A 22,319-nucleotide genomic window follows, 5' to 3' on the forward strand; every position below is an offset into this window, starting at 1 on the left:
CATGGCAGAAGGCAAAGTGGAAGCAATTACCTTCTTCACAAGGTGGCAGGAGAGAGAGAGAGAGCAAAAGAGGAATTACCAAACACTTACAAAACCATCAGATTTGTGAGAATTCATTCACTATCATGAGAACCACATGGGGAAACCACCCCCATGATCTAATCACCTCCCACCAGGTTCCTCTCTTGACACATAGAGATTACAATTTGAGATGAGATTTGGTTGGAGAGACAGAGCAAAACCATATCAGTCCTCATTAGAGAGACTGCCCTCCAAGGTCTTTCTGACCCGGGGGCTCTGCTCACCCATTTTCTCTTCACTGTCACCAGGCCTGTCATCTTCATTGTTGATATCTTGTGATACAAAGACCAAAGAGGCCTTGATTTTTTTAGACTCCCAGGGTGGAGGGACAAAAGTGTCAGACTCACTCAGCCATGTTCCTCTGCCTTCCCCACTGTGTTCCTTTAGTTTCTGAACCACAAAATACCCTGACAGCTCAAGTCAGTGCCTGGGAAAGTCATTTGATGGGGCTCAGTATTTTGGCATGTTCAAGTTTGAATCTGTCTATGAGGAGAATGAAGGATCCCTGTCAGGGTCCTGCAGTAGCCAGAAGTTCCTTATGTTTTCCTTGTACATGTGCCTGTGTGTACATGTGTATGTGTGTGTGTAAATATTAATTTTTTAGTGACGACTATTGCTAGCTATTGAGTGAAGCAGTTTGCATAGATTGTTTCAATCCTTCAAAACCCTTAGCAGTAAGAACAATTATGTGATCATTTATAGGTGGGGACCCAAAATTCAGAGAAGTTATCACACCCTAGATCCTATAATACTTATGAACATTGTCATGGTTCAAAACCCAGATTCTCATGGACACCACTGTATTCTCTCCCCCTCCCTTCCTCTCTTTCTTCCTTGTTCATTATGGCCAGGTTCTCTCCCTGAAAAACTGTGTTCTGGACCCTATTTTTTTCTCCTAAGAGAGGTTAGTTCCCCTCCCCCAGTGCTATCCTAAATTCCAAGCCTGTGGTTTTAACAGATGAGAAGGAAGCAGGCAACTCAGCCCAGTGAGGCCTGGAATAGTACCAGGGATGTGGCTGCCCAGGAGCCCTGGAGCATGGCCAGGGCTGAAGCTGAATACAAGCTAAGCACCACAGGTGGGGTGGGATCTGAGAAGCCCCTGAGCTGCGTGAACAGCTTTTATTGTTCTCCCATCCTGGGCCTCTCCCTCTCCCTTCTGCATCCCAAAAGAGAGATTTAATTTTCTCAGCAGATGCTCCTGCCTCCAGCATTAGTTCTGTAGTTTTGCATCTGGTCCCCTCCAGTGCCTTTTGCAGAGCTGTGATGTGTCTTTCATTTGAGCACATGGACCTAGGGCATCCATCTATGGAGACACATGGAGGAGACAGGGGCCAAGAAGGAATGGACATAAAGAAATTCTAGGGCAAGTCCAAAGCCCTAAATTGGAACTGGAAGCAGAATGACTAGTTAGCAATTTGGGAAGAAAAACAAACAAATAAAAATTGGAGATTTTTCTCATTCCTTATATAATTTCCACTGGATTAAAAATTAAATGTAAAATGCAAAATGATAAAAGTACAAGAGGAGAATAGGGACAGATTTAGCCAAAAGTCATTGTAAAAATCACACAAAGGCCGGGCGTGATGGCTCACGCCTGTGATCCCAGCACTTTGGGAGGCTGAGGTGGGCAGATCACAAGGTCAAGAGATCGAGACAATCTTGGCCAATATGGTGAAACGCTGTCCCTACTAAAAATACAAAAATTAGCTGGGCGTGGTGGCAGGCTCCTGTAGTCTCAGCAACTCGGGAGGCTGAGGCAGGAGAATCGCTTGAACCCAGGAGGCGGAGGTTGCAGTGAGCCAAGATCACACCATTGCACTCCAGCCAGGTGACAAAGAGAGACTCCAAAAAAAAAAAAAAAAGACACAAAAGTCTCAAACCATAAAGGAGAAAAGATTGATAGGATTGACCACATAATCTCAGGTATCGAGTCATCATCCTTTGACAGAAATGAAAAGATATAGAATAAAGCAAGAAGAATAAAATGTTAACAGTAGAATTTAGGTGCTGGTAGGTATATGGTTCTTCACTAAAAACGTCTTTCAATTTTTCTGCATATTTGAAATTTTTCATAATAAATAGATACAATTATATAGGGTGAGCAGCCATGCATAAAATTAGTTCAACATGTGACCACAGATATTTTTTCTCATAGAGCACATGTGACATTTTATTCAATTATTAATTTACTATCATTATTAGTCTTCAGCCACATAATTTTTTTTTCCACCAAAGTGGAGGTTATTAGCAGGTCATTTGCTTCACTCTCCTGGTCATTTAGGAAAAAGGGTAGAATTTGGTGGAACAGAAACTAAGCTTTGTTATCTATCTCCCCATTCTCACAAGCAAAGCAGGGTGCATCCTCTTTCTGTGAGAAACTGAAACCTATTAATCCAAAATTAGAAGACTTGCTGTTCAGAAGTTATCCTATGAAAAAGATACTTGCTCATGAATGTTTATAGCAGCACAATTCACAATTGCAAAAATGTGAACCCAACCCAAATGCCCATCAGTCAACAAGTGGATAAAGAAACTGTCATATATGTATATATATATATATATATATATATATATATATATATATACACACACACACATATACATATACATATATACATATATATGATGGAATACTACTCAGCCACAAAAAAAAAATGAATTAATGGCATTTGCAGCAACCTGGATGAGATTGGAGACTATCATTCTAAGTGAAGTAACTCAAAAATGTAAAACCAAACATCATTTGTTCTCACTTAAAATTGGTAGCTAAGCTAGGAGTATGCAAAAGGATAAGAATGACATGATGGACTCTGGGGACTCAGAGGGAAAGGGTGGGAAGGGGGTGAGGGATAAAAGATGACAAATTGGGTTCATGTATAGTGCTCGGGAGATGGGTGCACCAAAATCTCACAAATCACCACTAAAGAGCTTACTCATGTACCAAATACCACCTGTTCCCCAAAAACCTATGGAAATAATTTTTTTTAAAAAAATATAAGATTGTGAGTGGCAGGAGGCAATAGGGTGGCTTTGTTCTTTTCTGCAGTTTTAGTCCTCACCCTGATCTGTCAGGCCAGAAAGTGTCTCTGCCATGACTGAACCCTCTGGTCCCTTCAGGAAGCAAGAAGGTGTCCAGAAAACACTACAGGCAGAAATCTCAGCCCCAGCCCTACCTGGCAATGATAGGAGCTAGGCCAGTGACACCTATGATAGCTAAAAATCCAGAAGAGACACTCCCAGTGCTGGAGAAAGCTCAGGTGGGATCCAGAGCCAAAAAGAACTGCACAATCTCTTGGTTCCCCTTATTTATCTATTACACAACAAAGGTTTTTGATAACTATGCCTGGTACTTTTATCTTCAGTATATAGATATCTGCCTTCCCCACTAACTTTATATAAAATAGTAAAGCATTTATAGATTTAGAAGCATATGAATTTCACTGGGGGTAAAGCCACTGAATCCTGGAAGAGGTTTTGGAGAGTACTTACAGCATTGTTTTTCAGGAAGTTCTAGACTCTTGAGAACTGAGCAGTCTCCAGAAGTTCCACACCCTGCTTCCCTTCCTCTCCCTCCAGCTCTTTTAAGCTGGAGAAGTGTGAAGAAAGCCCCTCCCTTTGCTCCACTTTCAGGTGATTTTGTGAGAAGCAAATATTTGGAGCCTTGGCAGCCACCTTGTGCCAATGAGGAAAGACCAAAAGAATTGCAGAGGCCTTTCCAGAGCTCTGACCCGAGTCAATGAACCAATCCTAGAAACACCTGTTGCTTGTTGGGTGAGAAGTTTCCTGGTGATTAGGCTGCATCCACTCGGGTATAGCACACAAGCAGATGGACTCACTGATTAGTGAGGAGGCAGCGGGCAAACTAATAATTACTGCACAGGCAGAAAGTGCTCTGACAGCAGTAAGTCTAAGATGATGGGGGACATCTAATTCAAACTTAGGGGGTCAAGGAAGCCTTCCCAGAGGAGGTAAGCCCTGAGCTGTGAAACATAGGATAAGCAAGAGTCATCTCCATCAGGTAGGAGGTAGGGGCCTCAGACCACCTGTCCAGGGTTGAAAGAGAGACAGAACATGCCAGTGTGGCTGCCGGGGAAGGAGCATCTAACATAAGATGAGGATGGAGAGGTGGGCAGGGGTCAGCCCAACCAAGAGCAATGGAGAGCCATGGAAGAATTTTTAACAGAAAATTAGATCTGTAATTTAGAATAATCACAGTGAGTACTGTTGAATTGCTGGCTGGATACAATAAGAGAATAGTAATAGCTAATATTTATACAACACTATGTGACAGACTCTAGGCACTTTATAGGCATTAGAACATTAGATTACTTAATCCATATGTTTTGCTAATATATATATTAACAATAGTAGTAGTTAATATATATGATTACTAACAATAGTAATTATGTGAGAGAGATAAACCATATATATTTTTAGTAATTACAGGAGAGATATATATGATATATATTATATACATCTCTCACATAACTATTGTTAGCAATCATATATGTTAACTATTACTATTGTTACATAGTATATATCTCTCACATGATTATGCTTGTTGTATATTTACAAGTATATATGGTGGGGGGCACATTGGGGATGTCTCATCTCCATATCTCATATTCATCTTGTAGTATGTGTATATAGATAGATAGAAGATAGATAGATAAATATCTCACATGATTATATATATATTATACTGTGAGTATAATATATATATACTCTCAGGTGTCCCACAGCCCATAGCAAATATAGGGAGAGGTATATATCATATGTATCTCTCTCACATGGTTACTATTGTTATCCCCACTTACAGATAAGGAAACTGAGTCAAGTGTAAAAACAAGGATCTGTAGCCCCACTGCCTACCTGAGCCTGAGTGCCGCATGGCACTTGGAGGAACAGCAGTGGCTGGAGGCTAATTTCCTGTTTGCACTTTGAAGGTTACTCTCCCTGGTCAGAGACTCTGATGGGACACAAGTGTGGAGACTGTGAGTTCTGACGCAGACTTTTACTTGGCAAAGGTTCAGAAAAATCAAGTGGCTGATAAGAAGATATATGATTTCTACTGAGGGCCACGCAAAAGGCAAGTGTCTCACGTATGAACTGAGTTTGCTCTTTTGATCCTGAGAACAGCTCTGTCGAATTGGGGAGGTGTTCTGGACATTTTACAGATGACGAAACTGAGGCCCAGAAAAGTTAAGTGACTCACCCAGGGTCCCAGTGTTACTAGAAGGTGTGCAGTGGTCTTCCAGGGAAGATCCTCTTGTATCAGAAGGAAGAGATGATCAGTTCGGAAGGCCCGAGAAAAGACAAGGTCATTTGAAAGTGATAGTTCATCCGGGGGTGATCCTGGAGCACGAAGTGACAAAAAAGTCACACGTCAAGGCACTGACGTAGAAAGGGTCTCCCTGTCTCAGAGTCCACCTGGTCTCTTCCTTCTCAGGGTGGCTCCTCTCTCTCTCTCTGCCTCTGCCCCTTGTCTTAGCCCAGCATGGGTGCAGGTCCCAGGTTCTGTGACATCACAGTTCAGGGCCCACAGCCCAATCTCGGATCACGCCATTGAGAGTATCTGATTGGCCACTGGCCAGCCAATGGTGGGGCAAACTTTGGAGCAGGCTATCACTGTTGGAACAATCAGTGCTGAAGGAGTTGAAGAGGATGGGCAAGCCACGGCTTCTCCTTCTGGAAACGGAGCTCATCTCCAAAGAAGACCATCATTTTCTACTATGGACAATGTGGATGCTAGTTCTCTCCCACTCACAGGTTCAGCACATGTTACAGAAGAGCGTTTTCCTTCAGAGATTTTTCACAGGTGTCCCACAGCCCATAGCAAATACAGGGCATATTAAGTTCAAATAAATATATGCAAATATGTGAGTGTATTGACATAAATACTGTATTTATATTCATATACTATACTTAAAAGTATTGAATATATTTTCATATATGTTTATATTATATATATGTATTTCAAGCTCTATTGCATATATGAATTTATTATATATTAATGTATACTACATAAATATGAATATATGAATTCAATATATTTCAATTAGATGTCCATATCTAAAGAGACTTCACGTAAGAATTCATGTTTTAAGGTATCTTTTAAAACGAAAATCAATGTACCATAGAAGTAGGTAACATCTATGTAGCATTTCCAGTGTGCTACCCGTGTTTTAAATGATTTCTCTGCATTTATGTATTTAATCCTGGACTCAACACTCATCATGAGGCTGACACTGTTAGTTTTCCTATTTTACTAATCAGAAAACAGACCCTGGTAAGTTAGCTGACTGGGCCAAGGTCCCACAGCTAGTTGGTGGCCCCGCTGGGATTAGCAGCTGCAGTGTGGCTCTGAAGCCCTTCCTGTCAGCACCTAGGGGCAGTGACCTTTGGGACAGGTGGCTCTGGCTGCCGTGGGCAGCAGGTGGCTGAGGCTGAGTGTCCCCAAGAAGCAGAGTTTTGGCTGGTAACTTTGTTCCAGTGCCAACAGGCCAAGACACACTTCCACGCTGCCTGCTTAACCCCTGTGGGCTTTCACATTTGTTATTCTGATAGGTTACAGGGCTTGAAAATTCCTATATGAGCTGCACTTGGAGTTTTAAAACACGTTTCATTTTCTAAATTTGAACGTAAATTAACTCATCAACAAAAGGAAAACCAGAACTAAAGTTTGGATAAAGAAAGCCCCTGTTGTGGCTATAAATTCTGTTCTCAATGGTATAGTTCAGGCTTCTTCAACTAGATTGAGCCCTGAGAACTTGTCTATTGTATTTTCCCCTGGTGAATCAGTCAGAAAAATGGGGGCACCTTAATTCAGAAAGAAACAGCCCAGCTGTGACATTTGTCACTGCAGAGGCCTGGCCCATCGGTCAATCCCTTGTCCCTGGGCTGACAGCTCTGTGTTCCCCTGTGGTCCCACTGCTGTCTGACCACCTCCTCTCCTGACTGATGATGACACCTCTTTGCAGGTGTGGAAATGGCCTGTAGCCTGCAGGAGCCTGAGGAGAAGGGAGGAGCTAGCAGCCCCAGTCAAGTCTAGCGCAGTGCATCTTGGCCTGCAGTGACGGCTGTTTCCCCCAGAAAGGTCAGCAGCAGAAAAGCCGCTCATAGCCTTCCTGAAGTGGGCATGACTCCCTGTGTCCTATCCACTGACAATGCCCATATTTCACCAGTGAGGCCTGGACGGTTTGCCATTGACTAATGTCAGGTAGAATTTCCCATTGTCTCTTCTCATCTTCTGGCATTGAGTGGCCAGTCTCTTCCTTTTATTAGTCATATCAGGCGTCCTCTGACAGATGCACAGGGAGACGGAAGGTTTTGGGTTTTCTGCTGTGGCGACGAGGACCTGGCTCACACGGTTATGGAGATGAGACTTCCCACGATGTGCCCCCCACCATCTGAAGACCCAGGAAAGCCAGTGGTGTAATTCAGTCTGAGCTCAAAGGCCTGAGAACCAGTGGGGGCTGATAATACAAATCCCAGTCTCATGGCAGGATAAGATGAGAAGTCTGAGGTCAAGCAATGAGGCAGAAAAAAATAAACAAACAAGGGGGGAGAATTCTCATTTCTCTGCCTTTTGTTCTATTCGGGCCCTCAATGGATTGGTTGGTGCCCACAGACTTTGGGGAAGGGGAAATATTAGACTTCACTGAGTCCACCAATTCAAATGCTAATCTCATCAGCAAATATCCTGAAAGATACACTCAGAAATGATGTTCGATACGAGCACCTCAGGGCCCAGTCGAATTGGCATATCCATTAACTATCACACTCTAATCAACCCTTTTCACCTGAGGAAAGTTTTCAGGTTTTTGAGTCAGAAGGGACAATTGTGTCCTTGAAGACAGCAGGTAATTTCCTTACACAGTTTGTCTCCTGTACTGACATTTCTTGTCCAACTCATGATTTTATTTTTCAAAGAACGTACCCAATACGGGAAAAAAATACTGTGGCATATAACAGTCAACCACAAACAGCAATTATAAATCTTTTTTTAAAAAATTATACAAGTTTTAGGGTACATGTGCACAACGTGCAGGCTTGTTACATATGTATACATGTGCCATGTTGGTGTACTGCACCCATTAACTCGTCATTTACATTAGGTATATCTCCTAATGCTATCCCTCCCCCCTCCCCCCACCCCACAACAGGCCCCGGTGTGTGATGTTCCCCTTCCTGTGTCCATGTGTTCTCATTGTTCAATTCTCACCTGTAAGTGAGAACATGCGGTGTTTGGTTTTTTGTTCTTGCGATAGTTTGCTGAGAATGGTGGTTTCCAGCTTCATCCATGTCCCTACGAAGGACATGAACTCATCATTTTTTATAGCAAAACAGACATATAGACCAATGGAACAGAACAGAGCCCTCAGAAATAATGCCACATATCTACAACTATCTGATCTTTGACAAACCTGACAAAAACAAGAAATGGGGAAAGGATTCCCTATTTAATAAATGGTGCTGGGAAAACTGGCTAGCCATATGTAGAAAGCTGAAACTGGATCCCTTCCTTATACCTTATACAAAAATTAATTCAAGGTGGATTAAAGACTTAAATGTTAGACCTAAAACCATAAAAACTCTAGAAGAAAACCTAGGCAATACCATTCAGGACATAGGCATGGGCAAGGACTTCACGTCTAAAACACCAAAAGCAATGGCAACATAAACCAAAATTGACAAATGGGATCTAATTAAACTAAAGAGCTTCTGCACAGCAAAAGAAACTACCATCAGAGTGAACAGGCAACCTACAAAATGGGAGAAAATTTTTGCAATCTACTCATCTGACACAGGGCTAATATCCAGAATCTACAAAGAACTCAAACAAATTTACAAGAAGAAAAACAAACAACCCAATCAACAATTGGGCGAAGGATATGAACAGACACTTCTCAAAAGAAGACATTTATGCAGCCAAAAGACACATGAAAAAATGCTCATCATCACTGGCCATCAGAGAAATGCAAATCAAAACCACAATGAGATACCATCTCAACCAGTTAGAATGGAGATCATTCAAAAGTCAGGAAACAACAGGTGCTGGAGAGGATGTGGAGAAATAGGAACACTTTTACACTTTTTGTGGAACTGTAAACTAGTTCAACCATTGTGGAAGTCAGTGTGGCGATTCCTCAGGGATCTAGAACTAGAAATACCATTTGACCCAGCCATCCCGTTACTGGGTATATACCCAAAGGATTATAAATCATGCTGCTATAAAGACACATGCACATGTAGGTTTATTGTGGCACTATTCACAATAGCAAAGACTTGGAACTAACCCAAATGTCCAACAATGATAGACTGGATTAAGCAATTATAAATCTTTTGTGCATTTTTTCTTACTTGAAAATGTTAAAACCATGAGAGAATACAGAAAGCACTACACTTCAACCCAGTGTCTGTGGTCATTGAGACAAGTGGTGTATTTAGATACAACAGTGAAGCATCATGTTCCTTCGGGGCCCCCATAAGCACCAGCCACTCAGCAGCCCAGGGGCAGAAGTCCCTGTGCATAAAACCTGTCCCTGAAGTGATTAATAACCATGGTCGCAGACAGTCATTAGGAGACCTTAGTCATTTGCTGCATGATGGAGACACCAAGTCTAAGAAAACTGCCTTTGAATGTTTTGCTAAACTCCATTGAATTGAGGAAAAAATCTGACATGCATAATCAGTTCTTACAGACTCAAGAGCAAGAAGAATTCAGTGACAAATGTATTGAGTGTGCCTGAGGAAACATCTATTTCACATCCACAAGAAACCATTCATTCTTATACGGCACAGCTTAGGCTAGACAGGAGAGAGATTGATGTTGATTATTTTTGTAGTGGGAGAAGGTCACATGTTAGGCAAGTTATGCCCACCAAAGTCACCTATCCCCTGGATACAGAGTCCCGATATTCATCCCTAGACAGAAGGGCTTTGCCACATCAGTTTTTTCCACTTCAGATCCCTGATGAAAGAATCATGGTGGGAGACAATACTTGTGCTCCTTTCAAATAGGTAACAAATCCTGACAAATGTGCACAACGAAAAACTCTTGACTGGCAGACGTCAAAGAGCATGCTAAGAGATAAAATTATCATCATGTCTCACCTCCTTGCTAACTCCAATCTAACTCCTTTAAAATATTCTGAGTTTACGACATGTGGGACACTGGACTTCCAAATCACACGTTGTCCACGTGATTCCTTTCAGGGATCCGCTAGTGGTGGGTGGAGAGTTTCATAGGTTTTGGCTTTGCTAATAGCTCTCTGATCACACTTCCCCTTGCCTGGTTTGCCACTTTGGAGGGGTCTTCAATGAGGCTTGCGTGGTTCTAGTTTCACATGCAGAAAGTGCATTTGGTCATCAACTCAAATGTGTATTTCTTTTGTTAGATAATTCACTCAGTAACCAGAGATGATCAAGAAGGTTAAAACTGGAAGATAATCAGTTGCTGACAATGACACTCTTCAGGGCAGGTGAACCAGCGTACAGATGACCCAGGTTGGCTCAGTTTACCTGTAGTGATATAGTGATGGCCAAGGACACGCAAGTGTGTGACAGTAAAGCCATCTCTATTGTTCATGAATTGCATCAAAGCATAGATCATCATATCCTATTAATGAGGGCCACTTTACTACTCAAATGTAAGTACAAGAACCCTAATAATTCTCTCTGTGCTTCTACCCACAGTTCTTCCACATCTGGATCCCACCTCGACTGAACCTTACGCAATCTACTGCTGGACTTTCCAATGGCATGAGTTGGTAAATCATCTCATTTTTGCAAAAGCAAGTGTAACTTGAGTTTCCATCACTTGCAGCTGAGAGAATACTTGTTCTTGAATTTTATCCACAATGAGGTGCTGGATGTTTCCTGTTTGCCCCATGAACTCACTCTCTGCCTTCCCTGTCTTGCTGTCTACCCTTATTGGTTCTTTTTTCCTTTCTGCTTTGGTTTCCAGTTGGCTCTGGCCAATGATAGAAGACGATAAAAGAGCGAGGGAGAATAAAGTCATGTGTTTATTTCTTCAGCGTTCTCCAAGCAGGGTTGCCAACTGCCTGGGCGTGTTTTGTCACAGATCTCATAACTTCTCTCGAGGCAGCCTGCTCCATCTGATTCTCCCCTTCTGAATTATAACCAGTTTTCACTGAGTACTTCCTATACTCAGGAACAGTGAGAGCTATCTTGTGTACATTAGTTCCCTAAGTCCACTTCTACAGGAAATGTTTGTTAGAATTATTGCTTTGTTATAAATAAGGAACTTGAGAGGGACAGAGAACTCTAGTAACTCGTCAAAAGTCCTGTGCACCTCTGTGATCTCCTTACAGGCTAAAAATCTGACTCCACCAACACCGACTCTGGCTTCCAGCTTCATATTTCCCCAGTCCCCCTCACCCTTCACCTTCCCTTCTCAAAGTTACCCAATAGCTCCCAATCACTCACTGGATGCAAGTTCTCAGTTTTCTGGACTGACTTGATCAAGGCTGGTATTGGTTAGTCTCCTGCTCACCTGCCCAGCCAGCCTCATCTCCTGTCTTTTGCCTCATTCTAGTCCTGAATTTTATGCTGTAAAGAAGAAGAATCATTCCTCCTTTTCCAGTACCCATTAGAGTTTCCAACTCTGAGCTTTTTTATATTCTAGATCTTCTTCTTGCAATAGTCTATATATGTTGCTATAGAGACTTGAACAAAGATAATGGCACTAAACTAAACATGAAGAGAAGGATGTGATAGACATAACTGATGGAGTATAGTATAGATGCTGATGGAGTATAGAGCCTGCTGAACTGCAGAGGCAGGAAGGAAGAAAAACACATGCCTCTACAGTGATAGGATGATGCAGTAACCAATATCAGCATGGAAACTTGGAAGAAAAGATGAAATAATTGCTGCAGTTTCCTGAAGTGACTCAATTTTTCCTTTGGAGATGGCACACTGAGTATCCATCTTCTCTCCATGATTGTCCAACCTCCTTGAAGTTAGGTGGGGCTTTGTGACTCCTTTTGCTAGTGGGTTGAGCAGAAGTGAGATCTCTGCTGGGCTCAAGCATGGAAAGGCCGACTCCTGAACTTCCAGCTTCTCTTCCCAGTGGCAGAAAAGCAGAAGCCACAGTCAAGAGGGAGGAGCCACAAAATGGAACCAGCCCCAATTGCCGATGCTGAGCTCACATCTTATTTTGCAAAACAGAACTCAACCTGTGATAAGATAAACCAGTGATAGTTTGGAGTGTTGGCAATTCCAGCATGACCTTCCACTCCTGAACAGTACCTCTCCTCTAATAGCAGCAATTATGTGAGGAATTGTGTCCCCCTCCCTCGCTGAAATGTATATATTGAAATTCCAGCCTGCAGTGCCTAGAAGGTAATCCTATCAGAAGACACAGTCTTTAAAGAAATAATTAAATTAAAATGAAGTCTTCAGGGTGGGTCATAATCCCTCGTAAGAAGAGGAAATTTGGACAGAAATACCTGTGCACACAGAGGAAAGACCATGGGAAGATGCAGAGAGAAGACAGCCATCTGGGAACCAAAGGGAGAGGCCGCCAAAGAAACCAACCCTGTCTGCATCCTGATCTTGGATTTCCATATTATGGAAGCTTCCATGTTATGAGAAAATAAATTTCTATTTTTTTAGACACCCAGTCTGTGTTCTTTTGTTATGACAGCACTAACAAACTAATACAGCACCATTTTTTCCCTTTCCTTTTGGAGAAGCACCACACCATATTCAGCCTATGCCATCAGGTGGAGCTGACTCCCACCCTGGCTATGGGGTGAGCTAATGATCCAGGATGGCCAATCAGAGCCTTCCACCCTACTGTCAACAATGAGTGCTTTGGGAATGAGCCAGCAATGACATCCAAGTTAATAAGAACTGGTGAGCACTGCATGGAAGACTTCATGTTTTAAATGTTGGAATTAAGAAACGGTATCTCCTGCAGAGATAACCAAACTCATAGAATATGTCCAATATCACCAAGACAAAACCTTCTTGGGATTGAGGCAAATTATAAAGAAAGAACAGAACAAAAGAGCAAGGATACAAAGAAGAAAACAATTGCTGACCGAAGTGTTTCAATTCCTGGATCCCTTCCTGACTGAACCCTCAGATCAATTCCTGGGCGTGAGGCAGTAAGTTAGCTCATTTTGCTGAAGTAAGTGTTCTGTCACTTGCAGCTGAATGGATCCTGCCTGATTAATACAATAGAATTTCATGTAATGATAAGAACCAAATCTAAAATTCTTAGCAGACACTAAGCATTTTACATAGGTTATTTAATCCTCATAATTATTTAAACTATGGGACTACTATTATCTTTGTTTTATAGATAAGGAACATGAAGCTAGAGGAGATAAGTTCTCATTGGCTGAGCTGGAATTTGCATGCATTTGCCTCTAACTGCACAGACTGTCTTCTGAACCCCGTCAGACTTTCACCCTTCCTTTTTTGAAGCTTTACAGACCCCACAGGTTAATATCAATCAATACTCTTATTTTGTAGATTAGCAAACTTAATCATTTGAAAGTTAAATATCTTGGTAACAGTCAAGGTCTAACACAAATCTGGCAGAATTAAAATTCCATTCATTTTGAGTCCACAGGAGAAGGCTCCTTTAAAATTCTAATTTTCCTGGGAAATGCTGAACTTGAACTCTTAGAAGCTAAATCCTTCGTTGCTAGTTCTCACTGCAACAGCAACCAGGGCACTGTCCACATATGAGCACACATAGGACACAGGTGAGGAGGGACAGCGACGACACTGGCTGCCAACTGAATTTACTGAGTGCTTTCTGCATGACAGCCACTGTCCCAGTCATTCTCCACACACTGGCTAATTTAATCCTCACATCTCCCCTGTGATGTATGTCATGTTAAGTATCCCATTTTATGGATGAGAAAAACTGAGGGTAGGTAACTTGCCCAAGGTCAGACCACTGGTAGAGTGTGTGGAGGGGGTCACGGGGAGGGGAGAGGGTTGCCGACCTCCACTGACCCTGAACCCTTGGTTGTGAAAGGAGCACCTCTCTCCCCACAGCCCTCTCTCTAGTGCTGGACACTGAGAAGTCTAGTCTCCTGCCTGCAAGATTCCAAGGCTTTATAATTGCCACAGAATCCTCAAAGCGTGGTCTATCTATTTCCCTTTACGGGCAAGATTATCACCAGGGAAAAGTGGGAGAGGGGATCTATGATCCCAGAGTGTCCCCAGAATGGATGGATGGCCTCTGTCATTACACACCAAACCCTGGGGTATAACATAAGCCCGAGCTGGGATGCTGTTTTCCAGGCAGAGAGAACCGTCATTTCGGTGAATGTTGTCTAAGCTCACTGGGGCCTCCTCCTGGAAAATGAATCTGTCCTCTCAGTTCCATTCCAGGTAGCAGCTGGTAGGACCCCTTATGTGGAAGGCTGGCTGGGGGCATCACTAGGACATGTGGCCCAAGAGATGGCAAGGAATGAGGTAGGATGGATGCCTGATGCCAGACGCTGCAGCTTTTCCTTATCAGAGCAACAGCCCCAGGACATACCACATTTAAAAGTGGTGATGCAGTTTGTTCCCTTTTTCCCTTATCCTTACATGTTCTTGGGGATTATAGCAGTCATATTGGCTTGGGATTTGAGTGAAAATCATTTTCAGGCCAAAGATGGTGACCTGAGAATCACTAACCCATTGGCTCATTGCTCAATTTTCACTTAGTTTGTGGTGTCCTCTTCTATTAATTCAAATGACTTTTTATTATAAAATTATTATTTTTTTTTGAGATGAAGTTTCTCTCTTGTTGCTCAGGCTGGGGTGCAATAGAGCGATCTCAGCTCATGGCAACCTCTGCCTCCCAGGTTCAAGCGATTCTCCTGCCTCAGCCTCCCGAGTAGCTGGGTTTACAGGCATACACCACCACGCCAGGCTAATTTCTCGTATTTTTAGTAGAGACAGGGTTTCTCCATATTGGTCAGGTTGGTCTCAAACTCCCGACCTCAGGTGATCTACCCGCCTCGGCCTCCCAAAGTGATGGGATTACATATATATATATATAGATAGATATAGATATAGATATAGATATATGGTGAAAAACAATCTTTAAAAAATCACCAGAAAATGTAGTGCTTATAGACAGATGACTTATCTTTTGTTAATCACACCTCATCCTCCTTTTTCACACATACATACAGTCTAAGTACCAGATTTGCACATTCAGTTTCAGCAAGAAGAATTCATTTAATTCCCCCACTCTCTGCTCACAAGACCTATTCTCAGGATCCATTTCTAACCCTGAAGCAGCTGAGGCTCCAAGACAAGGGCTCTGTGCCACTGTGCAGTTGGCTTGAAGTTACAGAAGTTTTCCTTTTAGGGCTCTGGAAGTTGGCTGACTCATGGCAGGGCCAGGAGCACTTGCTGTGTGCAGGGCTCTCATGTGCTTTGCTGCTTTCTGATTAGTTATTGTTAATATTTCATTGGGTTTCCTTTGTTTCTGTTTAGGGAAAGAGGTGGCCTTACAGCTTGAATTACATGAATATCATGTATCATGTTATGTTTTCATTGTGAGTTGGCTTAAATGATTACTCTAAAGTGCTTGATATGGTTTGGCTGTGTCCCCACCCAAATCTCATCTAGAATTGTAACTCCCATAATCCCCATGTGTCATGGGAGGGACCTGGTGGGAGAGAATTGAATCATGGGGGCAGGTTTTTCCTGTGCTGTTCTCATGATAATGAATAAGTCTCACAAGATCTGACGGTTTTATAAAGGACAGTTCCCCTGCACACACTTCCCTGCCTGCCACCATGTAAGATATGTCTTTGCTCCTCCTTCATCTTCCATCATGTTTGTGAGGCCTCCCCAGCCTTGCTGAACTATGAGTCAATTAACTCTCTTTCCTTTGTAAATCACCCAGTCTCAGGTTATGTCTTTATTGGCAGCATGAGAACAGACTAATATAGTGCTTAAAGAGAAAATATGGACAATCAGATTATAGTCATTATCGAGAAAAAACTTCCTGTCAACTGCTAACTCCTGGAATAATTATTTCAGTTTTTGTAAGATTTGATGTTATTTAGGAATGCATAATAATAACTGTGGCATTGAGGAACTCATAAAACTATTCCTGTGGAAATTAACTACATTATGTTGTATAACATTCAACATTGTGTAACATTCAACAATGCATCCTGTGATGTATATTTCAAGAGCATATTGTATGGGTAAACTGGGACACTGGAGAGGGAATAAGATCCTTTCTGTATAAACAGGATAGACGGAGGGGCCATGCATTTTTGCTCACCACTGAATCTGGAATGCTTAGCATAGAATAAAATAGCAGATACTTTATACGTGTTGTTAACTAGTAACTAGTTAATTAAAAGATTTCATAATTTCATGTGTAATTTTTTGGTGCCAGTCAACATTATGTCAGAAGATACCTTCATTCTGCTGAAAGAGTCAGTGGAAGTGAAGGAGTTAGAAAATGATGATGGGATCTGTAAACTGACAGGCCATTTAGCAAACGTCATGCAGTTACATCAGCCAGGTCGCTCCTGTGCTTAAAACATTTGTACCAGACATTCTGTAGATCATCAGGTCCTTGGCTTTGAGTTCTCCTTCTTCTTTCTTGAGGCCATTTCAGCATTCATGGACACCTACTCTTTCCATAGGCAGGTGACCAGAAACTATTGTCCACAAAGCACTAACACAGCATTTTGGGGTAACATAAAAAACTATAAAAAGGGGTTGTTTATTTATGAAATATTTGTTATAGCTGGAGGACATATAAAAATAATCTCAAAGCTCATGTGGGATAAATTATAAATCTATGTATATAGCTTATATCACTATATATGAGTTTTTTAAAAATTCTGTACAAGCAGAGAACACAAGGACACACCTAGGCATCAGTTTGATTCCCTAGTTAGCAGGAAGGGAATATAAAAGTATTTTAGAATGATGGGTCTGATGATGAGGAAAAAGGGCAGGGAAAGAAACAAGCGTTCATTTGTTGACTAAGAGCAAAGGCAGTGTGCTAGACACTTCACAAATGCCACTGCATTTTTATCCCAAACACCTTATAATGGCCAGGGGTGTGACCTAACTCACCCACATGCCCACAGATGCTTTGTGCAGAATGAAAGAGGAGACCCAGTTCCTCTGTCCCCTATTCCACCTCAGCACCTTGCCCCTCGAGGTTCTGTAATGGTTCTGCCTTCAATAACATGCAGGCTGATCAGTCTCTTTTTGGGGTGGCAGAGACTGGGATCCAGTAGGCTCACTTCTCAATGCACTTTAGCTGACCTACTATTTCAGCCTCTCAACCCAACACTTCCTAAGACCATTCCTAATGAGCCACAACATGCTTTAGGTATACTTCATCTATACATATTGACAGACAAGGTTCATTTTAAGCAAATTTAGTTGAACAATTATGAGCCCCTTGAGGCTAAGGACAACATTTATCTCCTTACCACCCAAAACCTATGGCCAAGAACAATCTCCCACATGTTTTGGGGGTCAGAGAGTGGCAGAAAATGAATATGCATTATAAAAAATCATGATCTATGGTATTAAGAACCTGGATTAAAAATAATTTGTTCTTATATTTATGTGTGTGCTGTTCTTTTATGTGTGTGTGTGTCCTACTATATATAAAGGATTATATATATATATAGTATCATACATATCTATCTATCTATCTATCTATCTATCTATCTATCTATCTATCTATCTACCTACCTACCTATCCATCTACGTAGTAGGGTATGTATCCTACTCTTAGGATCTAGGACAAAGAATAACATTCTAGCCATGAAAATACATAATAGGCAACTAAATAAAAATTAGTTATTTAATCACAGATTTAGTATATATACAAGATCAAACCTAGGGGAATGAACATATGACAGGAGAGCCAAAACAAATTTGTGTAATCAGGAAAATCCATTCAGGAAGTGACATTTGCTCTGAAATTTTTTTAAATAAGTGAAATCAACTGGATGAGTGAGTAATCAGAACATTCTATAAAAAGGGAATCAGAAAGAAGGAATGACACATGCCCCGGATGAGAAGTCCAGTGCTTTTCACGAACTGACAAATAAATCACAATGGCCGCTCTGCAAAAACAAAATAAAACAAAGATTCTCAAGAATGAGGGTAAGGTGAGATGAGGCCAGAGAGGTCAGCAGAGGCTGGGACATATTAAATCTTTTCAGCTATTGGAAGAATCAAGATCGTTTTAGAGAAGTAAGTTGTGAGCCACAGAAAGACATTAAGTAAGGAAATACTATAATCAGATTTGGTTGCTGTAAGAGAAACCCAGTAGGGAACAAAAGATGAATTGAGATACACTGGTTAGTTTGAACTGGAAATTGTGCAAAAGGCTGGAATTGAAGGACATTTATGGGGTAGAGGCAGCAGACCATGGCTGGACTTGGTCATGAGATGAGAGAGCTCTCACTGGAGAATTCCATTTTTTAGCACTGAATACAAGGCAGAGCCATCCATTGATTCAGGAGACCCAGAAAATGAGCACGGGGAATGTGATGAGTTCCATTATAGGTGATGCATAATCCTGATTTTCCATGATACCCGTGAAAGATGGGCATTAAGAAATAATTTGTAGTAGGATAGCCATGCACTCAAGTTACTATTTCCAACTACTTACTATGTTCAGGGTGCTGTTCTGTGCAAGATGACAATGCCAAGACAACTTGTCCCTGGATTCTGCCCACAACAGAATACAGAAAGGGAAATGAGGCATGGATAGCACAGATACAAGGTAAAACCATACTGATCTCCTGTGAGATTCCTTCCCTCTTCCAATACAATCAAATCTTCCAGTGAGAGGTATCAGAGGAAGCTTCTCAGTGGCAGAAAAGAGAAACAATAGAAGGCCATATATAAAGGGCTGAAAAGATAAACAGCAGAAAGCCTATGTAAAATGCAGGTTAACCGCCCTATTTCTTCTTGAAGAGTCATAAAGGGGTTGAAAATATTGTTAATTCACTGAGGCTCATGGAGAAGGTGAATTGACTGTTTAAATTGTCAGACATGGTCCATCCTTTTCACCTGTGAAAGTCATTCATTTCTCGAGGTCAAGGAAAAGATTCTGTTAAATCTCTTTTATCTTGGCTGTGTAAACTAAAGGAAGAGTCAGCAGTTTAATGGAATAGTTGTTGGGTTTAATCAGCCTTTGGTGGCAAATTCGGTTTCCAATTACAGTGAACAAAGTTTTCCGAATAAAGTTTCCTGTAATAAACATTCATAGTCTCAGTAATAAAGCCAATAGTTCTTGAAGCAGTTAAAATGAACTTTCAATATAATGAAAAATTTATTTTCCTATCTAAACAGAGAAAAATTCAAAAGCTATAATGCCATGATATGGATCAGTTAAGTATGGCATATATGTCATTATAATAAGAATGTAAACTATCTGGTAATCTTCTCTCTTCCCTATGTAAACAAAGGCTAAATATCAGTGAAGAAAATCCTTGAAAACACTTGTGTCGGTAACTTCTTAAATTTGTTCTCAAATGTTCTGTCCAACAAACGTAAAACAAAATGTTGAGTCCTAAAATACATTAGCTTGTATTTTAACCCAAGCTAAATCAAATAAATTTGGAGTAGCTTACAGCAATGTATTGCTCTACTAGCTTACACTGTCTCTGATCACTGCTCATTTTGTAAGGAGCTACTGTATTTGTCAGCAAGCAAAACTCATCTTTACCAAAAGCAATATATTTACCCCATGTCTAGTGAACTAAGCCTATTGAAAGCCCAACAGGGAAGGAAAGAGGAATAGTGGATTTATAGATCATGGTAATATCATTAGCCCCTGGTGGCAGAAAACGGAAACACAAACATCACAGAAAAGATTGGTGATTTCTATCCTTGCATGCTTTTCTTTTTCATTTTTTGTTTTTTTCTTTTGAGGTGGAGTTTCACTCTGTCACCCAGGCTGCAGTGCAATGGCATGATATTGGCTCACTGCAACCTCAGTCTCACGGGCTCAAGCGATTCTCCTGTCTCAGCCTTCCAAGTAGCTGGGATTACAGGCGCCCACCACCAGGCCCAGCTAATTTTTTGTATTTTTAGTGGAGACAGGGTTTCGCCATGTTGGCCAAGCTGGTCTCAAACTCCTGATCTCAGGTGATCCACCCACCTCAGCCTCCTAAAATGCTGGGATTACAGGCGTGAGCCACCGCATCCGGCTGCTTTTCTTTACTTGAGAAATAAGGTATTAGCCACCTAGATAATCAGGGGGTAAATTATGGACTATTTTCTGACTAGATTTAAATTGATCACTGCCATAAACCATGGCTCAAATAGGAATGGAATTTCTGGGAAGCTCTTGAAGGCATGGTTTAGGCTGGTTTCTGTCAGAATTATTTTCCCCTTTGCTGCTTGTTCATGTGCTCATAGCCAAGCAAATACTGGCTTTTACTACATACATGAGAATGACCTTGGGGTACCTTCAATTTTTTTTTACAGGTTTTGTACTGATTTATACAAAAATATTGGCTTGTCAATATGCAACACAGCCTGTGTGGGAATTCAGTCAAATTTATAGGTTTTTGTTGTTGTTGTTGCTTGATTTCCTTTGCTTTCAAGTAAAGGCATTTGTTCTTATTTCATACGATTTTACGTTGAGACTTGCTTTTTAGTCACCAATATTTCCTGAACTGCAGTGCTGCCATTTGCTTTTATAGACCACAAATAAGGGATAAGAATCTACTTAGCAGTATTTTTCTTGGCATTTTTTTGTCTGCTTTGAACCAGTATTTACTTAAGCCAATATATTTCTTTTAGTTATGTGATTTTTACGTTTCTCAGAGCTAATGGACCACTATTTTATATTTCAAACAGTTTCCTGCTACATTCCAATCTAGATTATGATGTATCTGCATGGGCATAATAATGTATTTCCTCTATAAAACCTTTTAAATATCACTTTCAATGAATCCACTGTAAAAATCACTCAGATCTTCCTACAAATATTCCACATTAAATAAGAATGTTTTATGTTCTGATATGCCTGGAACACTAGCAAATAAAATACTTGCAACTTGTCCTTAAAGTGCCATGAATGAGTGAAATGAAACTGGCATTTGCTGCACACAGAGGCCTCTTTAAATGAAATATTTTATTTAACTTTCAAGAAAAAACCACACATGTAGTTATATTGGAACCTAGAAGCTTGGAGGACTGTGCAAAGCAAAGACCCACCATTCAGAAGAAAGACTACCACCCAGTTGCTGGCGATGCCTGAGAGCTGGGAAGAAGGTCCCCAGGGAGCTGAGACCCAGACTCTGAAAAGATGAAAATGCCCAGGAGATGCTGATGTCTTTGGAGCTTGTGCTGAAGCTGGCCTCAGACAGTAGGAAGAAGCTGGAAGCTAGAATCAATGACTGCTGCCAGCATGCAGGGCCATTTACTGGATGGCATAGGGGAACGGCAGGAAAGACATAAAGAGCAAGATCCTTTTCCCTTTCTACCCCCAAGGTCTCCCTCTAGTGTCCCTAATGACAGAGCCCAACAGAAAGCAGCCGGCAAAGCAGAGGTGTGGTTTGCAGAGCTCCAGCCCTGACATCAGGGTGTGAAAGGGCAGGTCTGGAGCTGAGGTCGTAGCTTAAAGCCAGCATAAACAGTTCCACCCTCAAAATGTCACATTTTATATATGTTTTTTTCTTCTTCCGCATGTCTTAGAGACAAACAAATAAAACACACTTCTGGATGGTTTAGAAAGAATTCTCAATAAGTAAAATAGAACAGGCATTTACTAAGCACAGATAGCTCCTTAATGAACCCAGAAAGTTCTCAATCAGCTCTGAGCTGTGTATGTTATGATCTCCTTTCTCAGGGGAAAGAAGCTGAGCTCAGCAGGTGGCATGACCAGCCCAATGCTACACAACTAAGGAGTTGCAGACCCAGACCCAGGACTGCCCCTTTCCAAGTCAAAGAATATGTTCTCACTCCTGGTACTGACTGCTACAGAACATAGGCTTGACTCTGTGAACTGGGTTTTGTTATACTTATGAGTTTTAGTAGGATTTGGGATGCTGGCACCTACAGCCTGTGCTCAGGTGTTTGGTAAATGAAGGAATGTCAGGATTCTGAAAGGCACACGGTATTGAAGACAAGATCTGAGAAGTTAGCAGGGCACACACATGCAGAGGGGTATGTCTTAACAAGACAAAATTCACATCCTCTATTGTAGCTTCATTTATTTATATTTCATCAATTATCTG

General features: G+C 41.4%; 1 protein-coding gene and 2 long non-coding RNA genes across 3 annotated transcripts in view; 1 reads left to right on the forward strand and 2 right to left on the reverse strand.

Moving 5' to 3' along the window:
- The window catches only part of LOC101056798 (uncharacterized), a 26,650-nt gene extending 21,041 nt beyond the window's left edge, over positions 1–5,609 (reverse strand). Inside the window, exon 1 of the long non-coding RNA XR_001708384.3 lies at positions 5,297–5,609. This is a non-coding gene — a long non-coding RNA (uncharacterized LOC101056798). The remainder of the gene's footprint in view (positions 1–5,296) is intronic.
- LOC129136624 (uncharacterized) overlaps positions 1–22,319 on the reverse strand; it is a 178,351-nt gene that overhangs the window by 134,068 nt on the left and 21,964 nt on the right. The window lies entirely within an intron of this gene.
- Positions 3,639–12,729, forward strand: LOC107967682 (uncharacterized). The gene is made up of 4 exons (XR_001708385.2): positions 3,639–3,852; positions 5,028–5,960; positions 10,482–10,590; positions 10,780–12,729. It is a non-coding gene; the product is annotated as an uncharacterized LOC107967682 (long non-coding RNA).

This window comes from Pan troglodytes, chromosome 10, assembly GCF_028858775.2.
Source record: "Pan troglodytes isolate AG18354 chromosome 10, NHGRI_mPanTro3-v2.0_pri, whole genome shotgun sequence".
In the NCBI taxonomy this organism is placed as follows: domain Eukaryota; kingdom Metazoa; phylum Chordata; class Mammalia; order Primates; family Hominidae; genus Pan; species Pan troglodytes.